The sequence below is a fragment of the Streptopelia decaocto genome (genome assembly GCF_964273445.1).
Source record: "Streptopelia decaocto genome assembly, chromosome: 2".
Classification (NCBI taxonomy): domain Eukaryota; kingdom Metazoa; phylum Chordata; class Aves; order Columbiformes; family Columbidae; genus Streptopelia; species Streptopelia decaocto.
The window spans coordinates 3388552-3403184 of record NC_138655.1 but is presented as its reverse complement, the minus strand read 5'-3'; the positions used below and the strand labels follow the sequence as shown (position 1 = coordinate 3403184).

Sequence of the window (14633 nt, the reverse complement as noted above, 5' to 3'; positions counted from 1 at the left end):
CATGTATCCACATGGAAAACAGCAGTTCATAGAATCACAGAATGCCCTGAGTTGGAAGGGACCCACAAGGATCATTGAGTCCAACTCCTTTCCCTGCATAGAACAACCCCAGATTTCACACCATGTGTCTGAGGACGTTGTCCAGTCTCTTCTTGAACACTGTCAGGCTTGGGGCTGTGACACCTCCCTGGGGAGCCTGTTCCAGTGTCCAGCACCCTCTGGGTAAAGAACATTTTCCTGCTGTTCAACCTAAAGCTCCCCTGGCACATCTTCCTGTGAGGTTCACTGGTGACACTTGCAAAGAGCAGAAGGACAGGGATAAGGAGAAAATGCAACAAGGTCTCGCAACCTGGGCACAATATGGGCATCAACACATGGATGTTACATCTCCATTTGCTTTAGCAAACAAAGGTATCTTTTATATATAGTCATGTGCATCCATCTGTATTTTTATGCACTGATATAAAAACATTTTTTTTCCAGTCACTGTGCCTCTACCTGAAAGCACAAATGACCAGTCAGAGACAAGAAGAAAGAAAAGCACTCGGTCACACAAGAAAAGTTTGAGCACTGAAGCTGATGCTCACTCCTCCAACTCAGAGAGTAATCCAGGCACAAGCTTAGCTCCAGTCAGCCTTTTCCCTGTGTTACCTGGATGACTGAAGCTTGGGTCAGGCAGTTGAACAACATCCCCAGGGAGGACCTGCTGGCCTACTTAGCATGGACTGGCCTCTCTGGACCTCAGCAGCCTCTGGCAAATGTTCGGCCAAGTGGATGAAGGAGGCCAGGTCCAGGGAGCACACAGCGCTTGCACCCTGGACACTCCTTCCAGCAAAAGTGTCTTCACCAGCACCCACTCAATGCAGATCCCAAGTAGGAAGAATCAGGGAGCTAAAAACAACTCCACTGCCTGGACTTTGAGTGCTATCACGAGGTGAAGAATAGCAAACTTGAACAAGAAGAGATATGGCCTCTCTGCTGGAAGAAGTATCCTTCTGTAGCTTTGCTCCCAAAGCACCAACATGTGGCTACCAAACAATGAGGCTTTCAAGAGCATCCCATGCCCAAACTGCAGCTGGGGTGACCCTCCTCAAACAGTTACCACCTGCTTTCCTCATCATGCAGCATGTACACATCCAGATCCACAGTACACACAGATTAGGGAGAGGATGATCAGCAAGTGTCCACAAACACAAAGACACCATAGAAACAGCTACAAAGTTAGACATGTCAACAAATCAGTGGGGGTCAACACACAGGAAGGGACCATCATGGCAGCTGGTGGAAGATAAATAACTTGACCTCAGCTTGGCTGATGCTATCAAGACATCTCTCAAGGTGTGAAGGGACTTTTCATATTCATTATGTTTGGCATTCTTCATAATTGCCACCACCAAACGACGCCCTGCATCAGGCTCATGACTCCAGATCCAGCAAGAGCAAGAAAAGTCAAAGATACAGAGATGCCACCACAGTTATTTCCCTCCTCGCTGCTAAAACAATCTACCTCACCACGGGTTCATAGAATCATTTCAGTTGGAAAAGACCCGCAAGATCATTGAGTCCAAGTGCTAACCTAACACTGTCATTAAACCATGTCCCTGAGAAGCTCATCTAAATGCCTTTTAAACAACTCCAGGGATGGTGACTCCACCACTGCCCTGGGCAGCCTGTTCCAATGCCTGGCAGCCCTTTCCATGAAGATTTTTTTCCTAATATCCAATCTAAACCTCCCCTGGTGCAACTTGAGGCCATTTCCTCACATCCTATTACTTGTTACTTGGGAGAAGAGACCAACACCCTCCATGCTTCAATCCCCTTTCAGGTAGTTGTCGACTAGAGCTTTCTAACTCATCAGTCTAGGCAGCTCCCAGAGGCCACATTCATAGTATCATAGAATTATAATTTCAGTTGGAAGAGACCCTCATGATCATTGAGTCCAACCATAACCTAACTCTAGCACTAAACCATGTCCCTAAGAAACTCATCTAAACACCTTTTCCCACATAGCCAGTGCCTTCTGCCACACTGAAGAAACTGCACATCAAAGCAAGAGATGGAAAGGGAAAGCTATAAAGCTGAGAAAAGACGCCTTCAGCCAAATTTGTTTTAAGGCATGACTAGCTCATACAGAAAGGCAAATCTTCTAGTTTTCAGCACAGATCCTTGTAGGAGGACAATTTATGTTATCTGTCTCCAGCCAAAAGCGGTGCTGGGGGACTATTCAGGACAGCAGTAACACCACTAATGCTCTTTACTCAGTACTGCTGCAAGGAGGTCCAGGGGCATTGAGCACTGATATTTAGGGAAACATCACCTGTATCAAAAGGGGCACCTGTCCTACTGATTCAGTGCCGGTGCTGCCGCAGGTAATGTGGAAATTACACAAAGCTCTGCTCTCTCCCCAAACATTAGCCTTGTAGGTGATGAATCAGAGTTGCTGTCTCAAGGGACACCATGGAAGAGTCATGTAAATCCACAGCGAGCTCCCTACATCTCCAAGTGGAGGCAAAACAGATGGTGGGGGAAACAAAAGAATAGTCTCAGGAACAGTCAGTGGAGCTTGGCTTTGATTGTCCTGCCCAAGAATGGAGCTGCCACTTGTGAATCTGCTGCTGGAGCAGATAGCAAGTCCCCTGGGAGTGGACTGGTGAGCAGCACAGAATGTCCTGAGTTGGAAGGGACCCACAAGCATCATCAAGTCCAACTCCTGTCCCTGCATAGGACAAGCCCACAGTTCACACCGTGTGTCTGAGGACGTTGCTGTCTCTTCTTGAACACTGTCAGGCTTGGGGCCGTGACACCTCCCTGGGGAGCCTTTTCCAGTGTCCAGCACTCTCTGGGTGAAGAACCTTTTCCTAATGTCCAACCTAAACCGCCCCGGCACATCTTCCTGCCATTCCCTCGGGTCCTGTCGTTGGTCGCCAAGGGGTGCATGCACATTCCACTCCCTGGCTTGCCTTTCACACTGCACAGGAAACCAGCAAGGCTTTACTCACCCTGGCAAGATTTAGCAAGACAAGGAACATTCCAACCCAAACTATTCTATGATTCTATGATTCCAATTCTGCCTGGCATCTTTAAGCACCCATGTTTCAGAACACTGCCATTCTCTATATTTTGGTGTTTGGTTTTTTGGGTTTTTTTTCTGTATACAGCTAACTCTAGACATCAAAGACACAAAACCATCAAAAGACCAGCACGATGACAAAACAGGGAGAAGAGGAAAATACGGCCAAAGCTCTGAGCCAGCTCTTGGATAAGGTTGCTCTCCATATGAGTGAAGGTGAGACACACTGGGACTCCCTCCCCAGCCTTGCCATCACATCAGCACGCAGAAAAGCAACAACATCACCCAAATCCTGCTCACTGGCTCTCCGTAGGATGGTTGTGTACATTCTAGTTTGGCTTGAAAATCAAGGATGTGGGAGTGAAAAAAGACAACTAGCCAGACCACCAGCTATGCTTGAGTAAACAGGTGGCTTTTTAGTTGAGTTAGATAAGTGGTATTTCTAATTACATTAGCACAGCCACTTTAAACAAGGCTACCGGCAGGGTTGTAGCTTGAGAAGAGCTTTGAAGGAATGAAGGCCCTGTTCAGGAAGGTTTTGTTTTGGAAAAGAAGGAGCTCAAAATTTTCATTAGCCAGCTCTCACAACTCAGTCCAAAAGAGGGTGAAGCTTCTGTAAATGAAACAAGGATTTCTCAAGGGCAAAATGTTATTTGCATCTGCCTGAGCCCCATCCTTCCCCATGTAGGTGACCCTCTCCTGAAGAGATGCTCATACCAACCACTCCCAAAATCCCATTCCAACCAGTTGCACAAGACTTGCTTCTAATCTGGAAGCAAAAGTGAGGCAACTGGTCAGTACTGGGAAGAAAACTGCATCACTATGACAGCTGAGGACATGGACACCATCAGTGCCATAAGGTCTGGTGCCCAGGAACAACTTGCAGCCTCTGAGCTGGGCTGTACAAACAGGTACAAAGATGAGCACTGATTCCTCGAAACATCACTGCTCAGCATAATAACAGCATCTCCTTTTTAAAAGGAAGGGGACACAAAGCTCAGAAGCTGCTGAAAAGTTTTAGAACTTTCAGATTAGCAAAGGTGCAAAAGTAGAGGGTTACAAGTGGTTGCAAGATACCTGCAAATAATAACACATTAAAACCTGTAATGAGAAAGGGGAAGCACTTATTTAACTGTTCTGTCTTTAGCATCCTGAATCTGCCACAGGAGGAATGCTCTGGCCACAGTCCAGTTAAGCATTTCAGTTTATGCCAAATTTCAGAGAAGAAGGAGAGTTCTGCTTAATCAAGATCTTGACATTTCTCACCTGCAGGTTGTTTATTTCTCTCACTTGCATATACACACCCCTACCTCACAGGAATTTCCATTTTTAGCTTTTATTCTAAGGACTGTCCTTCTAGAAATGCAACCCTTCTTGCTTGTAAAAGCATCTAATTCCTTCGGGAAGCAAAAATGCTGGTGCAAGCCCAAGACACACGTCCTGCATTCATAAAGAAGCTTTTGAGATGCAACCCAGAGCTACACCCACAAGCTATATGGTGTTACCCACAGAAACTCCAACGATGTAAGATGAGCATTAGCCGCATAAATTGTGGATTCCTTAATATATCCATCTACCTTGCAACAGCTGTTAAGTATGCAGTATTTCCTAATTTACTCCATTACAAAAAAATGCGGTGTCCATTCATCAGCCCAGTATCACAAAAGGTCTTTTAACTAATGTACCTACTTGCTTTGTTCAATTAATGCTAACAAGAGAGCCCTTTATCACTCATTGAGTTTGGTCACCATAAGCAGAATACAATAGTATTTTTAAGGTATTAATAAACACTTCCTATATCAATGTATTAATAAATTCTTATATCAAGTATTAATAAATACTTCCTATATGCATGCTTTGTATACAAAACTCACTAAAAAAAGAAAACAGATGCAATTCCACCAGCCAGAAAAATACATAGATAGAATTACAGCAATGATTTGTATCTGCCAAGAGCACAAACCTCAGCCTTCGGTGACCTCTGTGCAAACACATTGAGCCAATTACCCACTGTGACAGCAGAGTTTTCCCTCCTGGATCAGCAGCAACTCGTTGCTGGCTGCAAGAACCATCAAAAGGCAGCTCAACAAATACACACGTTACCAAGCGCTTTGGGCTAGAGACAATCTAGAGGTTTAATCAAGATTTGGATCAAATTGTGTGAGGTATTTTGTAAATGTTGCTCTTATTGAGTTAGAGCTAGAGGATGTAATTCCCAACCACCTGCCTGTTTAACCTACAAAAATCACCATCAGGCACCTTTAAAACAATCCTCCCCCACATTCCCTCTTGTTAACCACAGTGTTCATAGCCCACCTCATCCTTCAGCATCCTACACGTGGGACATCTCCAGCACCACTCCAGCACCACTCTCGCGTCCTCTTGGCAAGGTAAAACTAGCCCAAGGGGCAAAGAGAAACTTTTAAAAAGCCTCCAACCATGGTTAGAAGCTGACAGAAGAAATGTTATCGCTTCTTACAGACAAATGGGCAGGACAAGGTGATGTACAGGCTGCTGGTTTGTCTTGTATTGCCTATTGTCCTACACCAAACTCATTATTGAGCAATATCCTCACTGCTCTTGTTATAAGGATGCTTGGTTTTCAGCTGGGCATCCCAAAGTACTTTTACTTTAGCCTCTTTCTTTAGAAAAGAAAATGAGCAGTAGGGGCTAAAAGCCAGGGATTAGTAACTTCAGCTGCCAGCTTCTTCCAGCCCAGGAACAGTAATTTAGAATCACAAAATCATTTTGGTTGGAAGAGACCCTCAAGATCATCGAGTCCAACTGTTAACCCAACACTGGCACTAACCCATGTCCCTGAGAACCTCATCTACACATATTTTAAACACCTCCAGGGATGGTCACTCCACCACTGTTTCAGCCTGTTCCAATGACTGACAATCCTTTCTGGGAAGACTTTTTTTTCTTAATATCCCTCTAAAACAAAACAAAACAAAAAACAAACAAACAAACAAACAAAAACAAAACTTGAGGCCATTTCCTCTCATCTTGTCACTTGTTACTTGGGAGAAGAGACCAACCCCCTCCATGCTTCAAGCTCCTTTCAGGCAGTTCAGAGATCAGAAGGTCTCCCCTCAGCTCCTGTTCTCCAGCTGAACCCCCCAGGTCCCTCAGCCGCTCCCATCACACTTGTGCTCCAGCCCCTTCCCCAACTCCATTCCTTTCTCTGAACTTTCTCCAGCACCTTAAGGGCTTTCCTGTAGGAAGAGCATGATGAAGAGCACCTAAGACACTCCCTGATTTCTGAATTTTGACATCAGTGAGAGATGCACTTAGGTCTGAATTTCAACCCTCACATGTTTGTCATCCCTGTTAACTGCCAGGCAGTGCTAGAAGCAGATAAAACCCAGGTGATTCTCCATCAGGAGAAAGAAACACAGGAGCATTTAAGAGAGCTTGAAACCTCACATGGGCTCTCCCAAGCAACAAAATCAAAAAATCAGCTCATCCTACCAGTGCCCACAGAGCACAGTAATTCCAGATCCCATCTGCTACCCAAAAGGGTAACCTATCCCCTCCTGAGATGCTTATGGGGGGAAGCCACTTCAACCACCCATCTCACCAGTCACCCAGGTGCTCTGAGTCTTCTCCAATCTGTTCCACCTACGCTTGCGTGTGCAAAACAAACCCCAGGGCAGCCGTGTTTTCCCCAAAAACAGCAAAACAGCAGACTAGGAGAGGGGAGATCCATCTGGAAAGCAAATGTTGTAAAAAGCATCCCATCGTTCAGCCAGGATGAGTGTGCCCAAGTGTAACATCAATCATTCATGGTGATGGCCAAGGATTGGGAACAGGAAACCTGGTGCAGGAGATGACAGACAGAAACACATGAAGATTCAATGAGAAAGGCAAGGAGGCTGGAAGAACCACACACTGAAGCTTCAGATGGCAGAAGGAAGAGCAGGTCAAAGAAAGTCAATGAAATCACAATGGATTTCAACCCCTATACACTTAATACACGCTACGATGACAGTCAATGGCCACCTGTCCTTCATTTTCCCAGGATGCACTCCGTAGAATCATAGAATAGTTTGGGTTGGAAGTGACATTCAAAACTCATCCAGTGCCACCCCTGCCATGAGAAGGGACATCTTTACCCAGCTCAGGTTGCTCAGAGCCCCGTCCAGCTGGGGTGTCTCCAGGGATGGTTCATCCACCGCTTCTCTGGCCAACCTGGGACAGTGTTTCACCATCCTCATTGTAAAAAATTTCTTCCTCATGTCCAGCCTGAATCTCCCCTCTTTTAGTTTAAAACCATCACCCTTGTCCTATCACAACAGGCCCTGCTAAAAAGTCTGTCCCCATCTTTCTTATAGGCCACTTTTAAGACCAGAAAGGCTGCAATAAGGTCTCCCCAAAGCCTTCTCCTCTACAGGCTGAACACCCCAACTCTCTCAGCCTGTCCCCATAGAAGTGTTCCAACCCCCTGTCCATCATCTGCTAGGAATTGGGAACATGACATCCTGTTCTAAAACTCACAGTAAACGAACCCACTTAATTATTACACTTTGGGCTATGTTTCTTTCTTTTCTTTTCTTTTAATTTTCTGGAGCACTCAGCCACAAAAGGAAACAATTTCTGCCTGTACTGATGGAGGGAATGCTGACTGTTTAGGTGAGAATCATTTCAGGATTGTGGCCAGATTGAGGAAATTGGTGAAGGAAGTCCTTCATAGCTGGATAATGAGGTTGCAGTTTTATGAGTCATTCTGCTGAGTTATGCACCCAGCACCTTGGGTGTGGGTGACACTTTCATTCCTTCCTTTCCTTTTTGAATGAAAAATGCCATCCAAGCACACAAACACAAGCACAGTATTCATGAGGTGGAGGCCCAAATTTCCACTCGCTTGTAAATTGTCCAATACAGCAGCTATCGAGAGGAGTTTGCCTGGTGGGTTCTCCAGGAACATCCCCAAGCTGCAACACAAGCCATTCCCATCAGATACATACCATGCCCCTGAAACCTAAATAGCCCCTGGGGTAGAAACAGGAAAAATGTCAAGAAAAATGAACAGTCAAAGACACTGCCCTGTATACCTCTACTATTAAAAACATTTTTGATGTGAAGAGACCAGCCCAAGTTTCCTCACTCCAATGTTCACATCCTCACTGCTGGGCCACCTTGTGTCTTTGTTCATGGTCCTATGTGTGCTGCAGGGACCAACTGTCTGTACTGACACTGTCTGTACTATGGATGCCCCATCGCTATAGTCATCCCAGGCCAGGCTGAGCAACCTGAGCTGGTGAAGATGTCCCTGATCATGGCATGGGTTGGACTAGATTTGAAGGTCCCTTCCAACCCAAACTATTTGATGGTTGTATGATTCTATGGAGTGTACCCCCTGGAAGCTGGAGGGCAGATGGCCATAGACTTTGCCATCGTAGCATATGTCCTCCTCAGCTTGATATGGCAAAAGTGGATTGCAATCATCTCCCCCTTTTGAGCAAGCAAAGATTTCCACAAGGAGGTTACCTGAAGTTTTAACACTGTCAAAGCTCAGTTGCATAGAAAGCGGAGAGGAGGAAGAGGAGCCCTTTTCTGAAGATCCCTCTGCTCCATCTGGACCCATCACCTTCCATTACTCAACCGCCTTTCTGGGACTTCTCTGTGCCTTCCCCTATGCTGTGCCCAAGCACTAAACATGAAAATCACTTACGACAGTTCCTGATGGCACGACATCAACTCTGTCTCTCCTGGAGGATGAATGAGCAGATGGAAGCAGTGGAAGATGGCTGAGCTAGGGAGCTGCACAACTGGAGTCTTTCCAATCCAGTAACTACAGTCCAAAAGACTGAGGATGCAAAGATGCTCCAGGGTCAGAACCTCTTTCCTAGGGGTAAGAACAAGGTCAGGGAAGATCTGCAGGTGGTTACTGACAGGCTGCGCAGGATAATTTATGCCTGCATAGTTGGTTTCACTGTTCCCCAAATTTCTACTGTGCTCGCTTATTCCCCAGTCAACCCATCACATTATTCCAGCAAAATAACCACAATACCAAAGAGCTTTTGAAATGAATATGATGGGCTTGCAAGCATCTTCCGTCATGCAGAACTAAAATTAAAATGTATGCCCAGCCTCGCCTTACTGGCTGTAATTCATCATGCGGAAAATTCCCTGCATCACGACGACTCCTGACAGCAAAAGAGCTAATGGGAAGTTGCATTTGCAGCAACAAGAGCATCATTCTGCTGCTACCAGACTTCAAACCAGGGTTCCAGATCAATCACCGTGCTTGTCCTAGCAGACCAGTTGCTGCTTGAGACACAACAAGGATGCCTATGGAGCATTGTTCCCTCCATGCACAGGGATGACAGTCATCCTTCAAGGCAAATGGAAGTGGAAGGTGAGGACCAGGAGAAGACAAACATGAGTGTTTGCTCAGAAATCACTCTCATGTGTTCTCTGTCTTTGTCACCACACTGACACATGAGAAGCAAAGTTCAAGCCAGGAAAAAAAGTGAACCAGCCTCAGTAAAAACCTCAGTAATCAGGTGGGAGAAAACACAGTGTCCAGAGGCTATACCACGATGATGCATCACAAGGTTGGGCATCCCCAGCAGTTTCTGGGAACCATCAATGAACGCATCTCTACTCACCACACACATCAACTCCTTACCCTACAAAGGTTTTTGGGAAAAGATATAACACTGGACTACCAGACCAGAGCAAAACCTTGATGTCCACACAACAGCAGGCACTAGTATGTCATGCCAAGTCATTTCCAAGATCTTGCTGTAAACCTCAAAAGATATATTTTTTTTCAAATTACTTCCCTCATGCACATGGTTGACAATCCCTTCATGGCTCCTCACACTATCAGGACCACAGCAAGAAAACTGACAGCATCTCAGACACCTTCTGGCTCAGCAAACACAGCTGCCTGCACTTAGATGCATATTTTGGATTTGAAACTGAGATGCAAACTGCTGCTAAAATAACCACCACAGAGCAGTAGTTGCTTTTTCTCCTGAAATACGGAGATGCTTTCCATTTCTTCCCTCCTTGTCCCTCGGCTGATTTTACCAGCCTATAAAAGGAAATAGGAATTTCATTACTCAGATGGAGAGTCACCTTCTACCCATCCCAGAAACACACACGTGCAACCAAGTACGTGGATGAGACGCTGTCTTGTGTTCCTGGACACTGATATCACACTAATCACCACTGGCACAGCTCTGTGAGGTGCCCATGAGAAAACAAAGATAAGACAAAACAAAGCAAGAACACCAAGAACCAGAAGCTAAAATTGCAGGACGGTCCCAGCTGTGACAAACAAAAGGAGGTTTCCTCACTGCCAGCATCCAAGGGAGCCCTCAAGGAGCCACCAAGCCAAACATGAAGGTCCCTCATCTCATGCACAGAGAAGGTCATGGGAGGAAAAATCTGCAATTTGCTGCACAGAAGACGCTGTGTGGGATCAGGTCAGAATGATCAACGTGGCCAAGGAATGAAAACTATGCCTAAGAATGAAGTGATGGCAACATCCCTCAGTGATGCCCGCAATATCTCATGTACTATGTTGTTTTTCCTGATTTAAACTTTTGGAACATATCTCCAGAAAAACTTATAATTTACTGCCATCTATATTTCACTGTTTCCAGTTTTACTGCATTTTTACTGTGGTGTGCATGTGCAGAGGTGCCAGTAGAAGATGTTTCCTCAACATCTCAACACCAGACGTCAGAACGTGACCTTCTGCAAAATCGCTAAATTCACTTGATGGCGTACAGATATTTCAGTCCTCAGAGCACGTTTCCAACATGGGCTCTTTTCTCAGTTCTGGTTCCTCTTTACCCCTCATACAGCCGACAGCAACACGTGTCGGATCTGGAGATTCACAAAATCACAGAATCACAGAATGTCAGGGATTGGAAGGGATCTGGAAAGCTCATCCAGTCCAATCCCCCTGCTGGAGCAAGAACACCCAGATGAGGTTACACAGGAAAGTGCCCAGGTGGGTTTGAATATCTGCAGTGAAAGAGACTCCACAGCCTCCCTGGGCAGCCTGTTCCAGTGTTCTGTTACCCTCACTGAGAAGAAGTTTCTTCTCAAATTTAAGTAGAACCTCCTGTGTTCCAGTTTGAACCCATTACCCCTTGTCCTACCATTGGTTGTCACCAAGAAGAGCCTGGCTCCATCCTCCTGACACTCACCCTTTGCATATTTGCAAACATTAATGAGGTCACCCCTCAGTCTCCTCCAAGCTAAAGAGCCCCAGCTCCCTCAGCCTTTCCTCACACGGGAGATGCTCCACTCCCTTCAGCATCTTTATTGCCTTGCACTGGTCTCTCTCCAGCAGTTCCCTGTCCTTCTGGAACTCAGGGGCCCAGAACTGGGCACAATATTCCAGGTGTGGTCTCACCAGGGCAGAGTAGAGGGGCAGGAGAACCTCTCTGACCTACTGATCACCCCCCTTCTAATACACCCCAGGATCCCATTGGCTTCCTGGCCACAAGGGCCCAGTGCTGGCTCATGGTCATCCTGCTGTCCCCAGGACCCCCAGGTCCCTTTCCCCTTTGTTGCTCTCTAATAGGTCATTCTGCAACTTATACTGGAAGACGACTCTCAAAAACATAAAGACATCAGCGCGTTTCAGTACAGCCTTTAGAGTCACTTATCTGATGCTTTCGACTCCACTGATCACAGCTTTCGACTCCACTGATGTCATTTACAAATTTAAAAATGCATATAAGGCTTCAGCATCCTCTCCCAGTTGCTCTTTTTATGATGCAAATACAATTTAATACAATGAGGCAGGACAGAAAGCCCAGACCTTTTTACAGAATCAGCTGCATTCCAGTTGTCTGGTGAGATAAAGAACTCAACAGGCGGGATGGACAAAAGCACATTACAACTCCAGATGGTTTTCAGATCAGCACAGGACTTTGCAAGGAGGAACAGAACTTTTCAATCCCTGTTAAAGCTCTACAAGTGGAAATAAAGAAAAATAAAACACCTATCAAGTAATCTTAGATTTGGCAGGAAAACAAAATATTTCATTTAAAAAACAAAATTTTAAAAAAATCTTATCTTTAATACTAGAAAAAGCCAAAACTCCAAGAAAGGTGCCAGGGCACATTGCTCCATTTGGAGTTGTGTGTTACCTGGAATTCTCAAAATTAGGGCAGAAAAGAGAAAGGAGAAAACCCTCAGCATGAGGCTTTGGGATGCTGAAGGCATTTATTTCCACTGCTTAACTTTCAGATTTGAATTGAGATGCTGACAGAATCTTTGGAGGTACCTTGAAACACTTCCCATCACGACTGCTCTTTGCAAAGAAGAAATAGTTTAAAACTGGCATTCAGTAGTTATTTCTGTATAATCTGCTGTCTTCACAGAAAAAATCAGTCATCCCTAATTTCAAGCATTTTTTCTATGAAAAACAGACCCAAAAAAGGCATTTTTGTTATGGCAATTTTCAAAATAAAATAAGATTTTTAAAAGAATAATAGATATATTAAACAAATCTTCTGAATCTACCCTGTAACTCCCCAGTGACTTTAAAGGTCTTTTAGGTGGTAACACAAGATGTTGACAATATTTTTCCAGGAGGAATTCAAGAGCTGATCAACTGATCAGCTTTACCTCTACAAGAATGAATAAGATGAAGAAGCACTAAAGGTCCGAGGTGCCAGATGCTGTGGTTGCACAACCGAGATGCTGAGGATGTTTGGACTGGTCCCGCATCCTTGTACCTTCATCTCCCACCCTAAATCTGGCACAACAGCACCGACCTCTGCAAAATGCTTTGAAATCTCTGGGTCTGTTGCAACAAGTACAGGTGCTACTACCTTGAGTCCAGGTAATCCAAAGTAAATCACTGCAGAAAACTAACGGTGTGGTCTATCTGAAAATAGACAGAAATCCCCACCAAAAAACATTTAAGTCGTCATGATGGAAAAATAAATCCCAGCAGATTGTTGTTAGCTTTATATGAATCATCATGTTGTTATAGCAACTTCATATCTGCATCGAATCTGAAAACCAAGCACAGCTGAAATAATATAACAGCATTAAGTAAAAATGATATATAACAAGATAAAAATGGATCGGCTCGATCTCTGAGGAGCACCCACACTTCTTTCTCACCCTCCTCCCTCCCTTTGAAAACATTGCTTTCCTGTATTTAAACAAAGAGAAGAGGTTTGGAGCTTATGGAGAAGGAGAGCACGAACGAGTTTTTGAATTCACAGTGAACCTTTGAAATGAAGATCCAAATTTAAATGAGATCAAGTGCAACTCCCAGTTATTACCACCAACCCCAGTCAACTGACCCTATTGTTCCTATGTACTGCAAAATTCATGCATTGCATGAATTAGATAAATACATAAATTAATTTATAAAATTTATAGGAATATATACTTTATGTATTCATGCATTGCATGAATTATATAAATATATATGCACATTGTCATCCTGCTCTGTTCAGGGTCCCAAGCAGAGAGTTCACAACCTGAACCGAAGATGCAGAAGCAAGAAAGGGGATGGACAGGGTCTATTTTTAAAACTGCAGGTATATGTGGTTATTTTATTACTGCAGAAAAAGTGAAAAGTGTCACCGAGGTTCCTTCCATCAGAGCAGCGAAGGAAAAAAAGCTAAAGAAACATATTTATTTCAGGGACTTGGCAGAAAAGCACAGCTCCTCTGAAAGGCAAGAGGCTCCCATCAACCTCCAAGACACCGCAGGCGCCTCAAAAGACACGGTTTTGCCCCAATTAGTGCCAAGGATGCCCAGAAAGCATCACAGGGCACTGAACTGCTCCTCCTCCCTGTGGGATGCTGCCAGAATCAAGGAGATTTGAAGGGAGAAGAAGGGAAATTGCTGGGAGACTTGCAAATCTTGCTTTTGATGTTTCAAGCAAATTAAAACCAAAGAAAGAAACAATAAAAAAAAAAATAAAAACAACAAAAAACCCACAAACCCACAACTCTAGTCCCAACAATCTCCTATTAGTCTTAACAACAGCACTAAAGTAACTCAATTAATTAAAAGCTAATGAAAAGAAGCAGCCTAACTTATTCTTCCAGAGTTCAAGACAGCAAAAGCACCACTCTGCCCCAGACAGAAGAAGTCTGTTTTCTTTTTTCTTTTCTTCTTTTTCTTAAATGCATTTATTCATTAAAGTCTCCTCGTAGGCTGTGTAATGAGTCACTACTTGCTTCTCTAGAAAGTGCAAAGGGATGGAGGGGAACGAGATTCAAAGAGAGAATGGAGACAGTCACAAAGCTTCTTAGAAGAGTTTGAAAAGCTTTTGAGGGAGCCACAGATAAAGCGAAGTAGCTCCTCACATGGGCTCCAAAACCTCTTCTGTTGTCACCAGAGTATTCCCAGGGCCTGAGTTCAGCTGTCTGCTTGCTAACAGGCATCACGGAAAGCCACCCCCTCTCCTACACCCAAAAATAACTCAACAAGCCTCCTTCCTCCCCAAAAGAGCTTGGGAAGAGGAATCTGGAGCTACAGTAGCAAGCAGGAGGGATACTGCTCCTGCTGTGGACTTGGTGGCTCACAGATACATTCATAGAATAGAATCATAGAATCA

The 14633-nt window shown here is 44.7% G+C and overlaps 1 protein-coding gene across 4 annotated transcripts in view; it reads right to left on the bottom strand.

Annotated features, from left to right (window-relative positions):
• Nucleotides 1–14633, bottom strand: part of TSNARE1 (t-SNARE domain containing 1) — a 531215-nt gene that overhangs the window by 472086 nt on the left and 44496 nt on the right. The window contains exon 1 of one of the 4 annotated variants that reach the window (XM_082045888.1): nt 8748–8785. The exons of the other annotated variants lie outside the window; for them this stretch is intronic. The gene's annotated coding sequence lies outside the window, so the exon portion shown is untranslated. Of the gene's footprint in view, nt 1–8747; nt 8786–14633 lie in introns of those variants that run through there. 4 annotated transcript variants of the gene reach the window in all.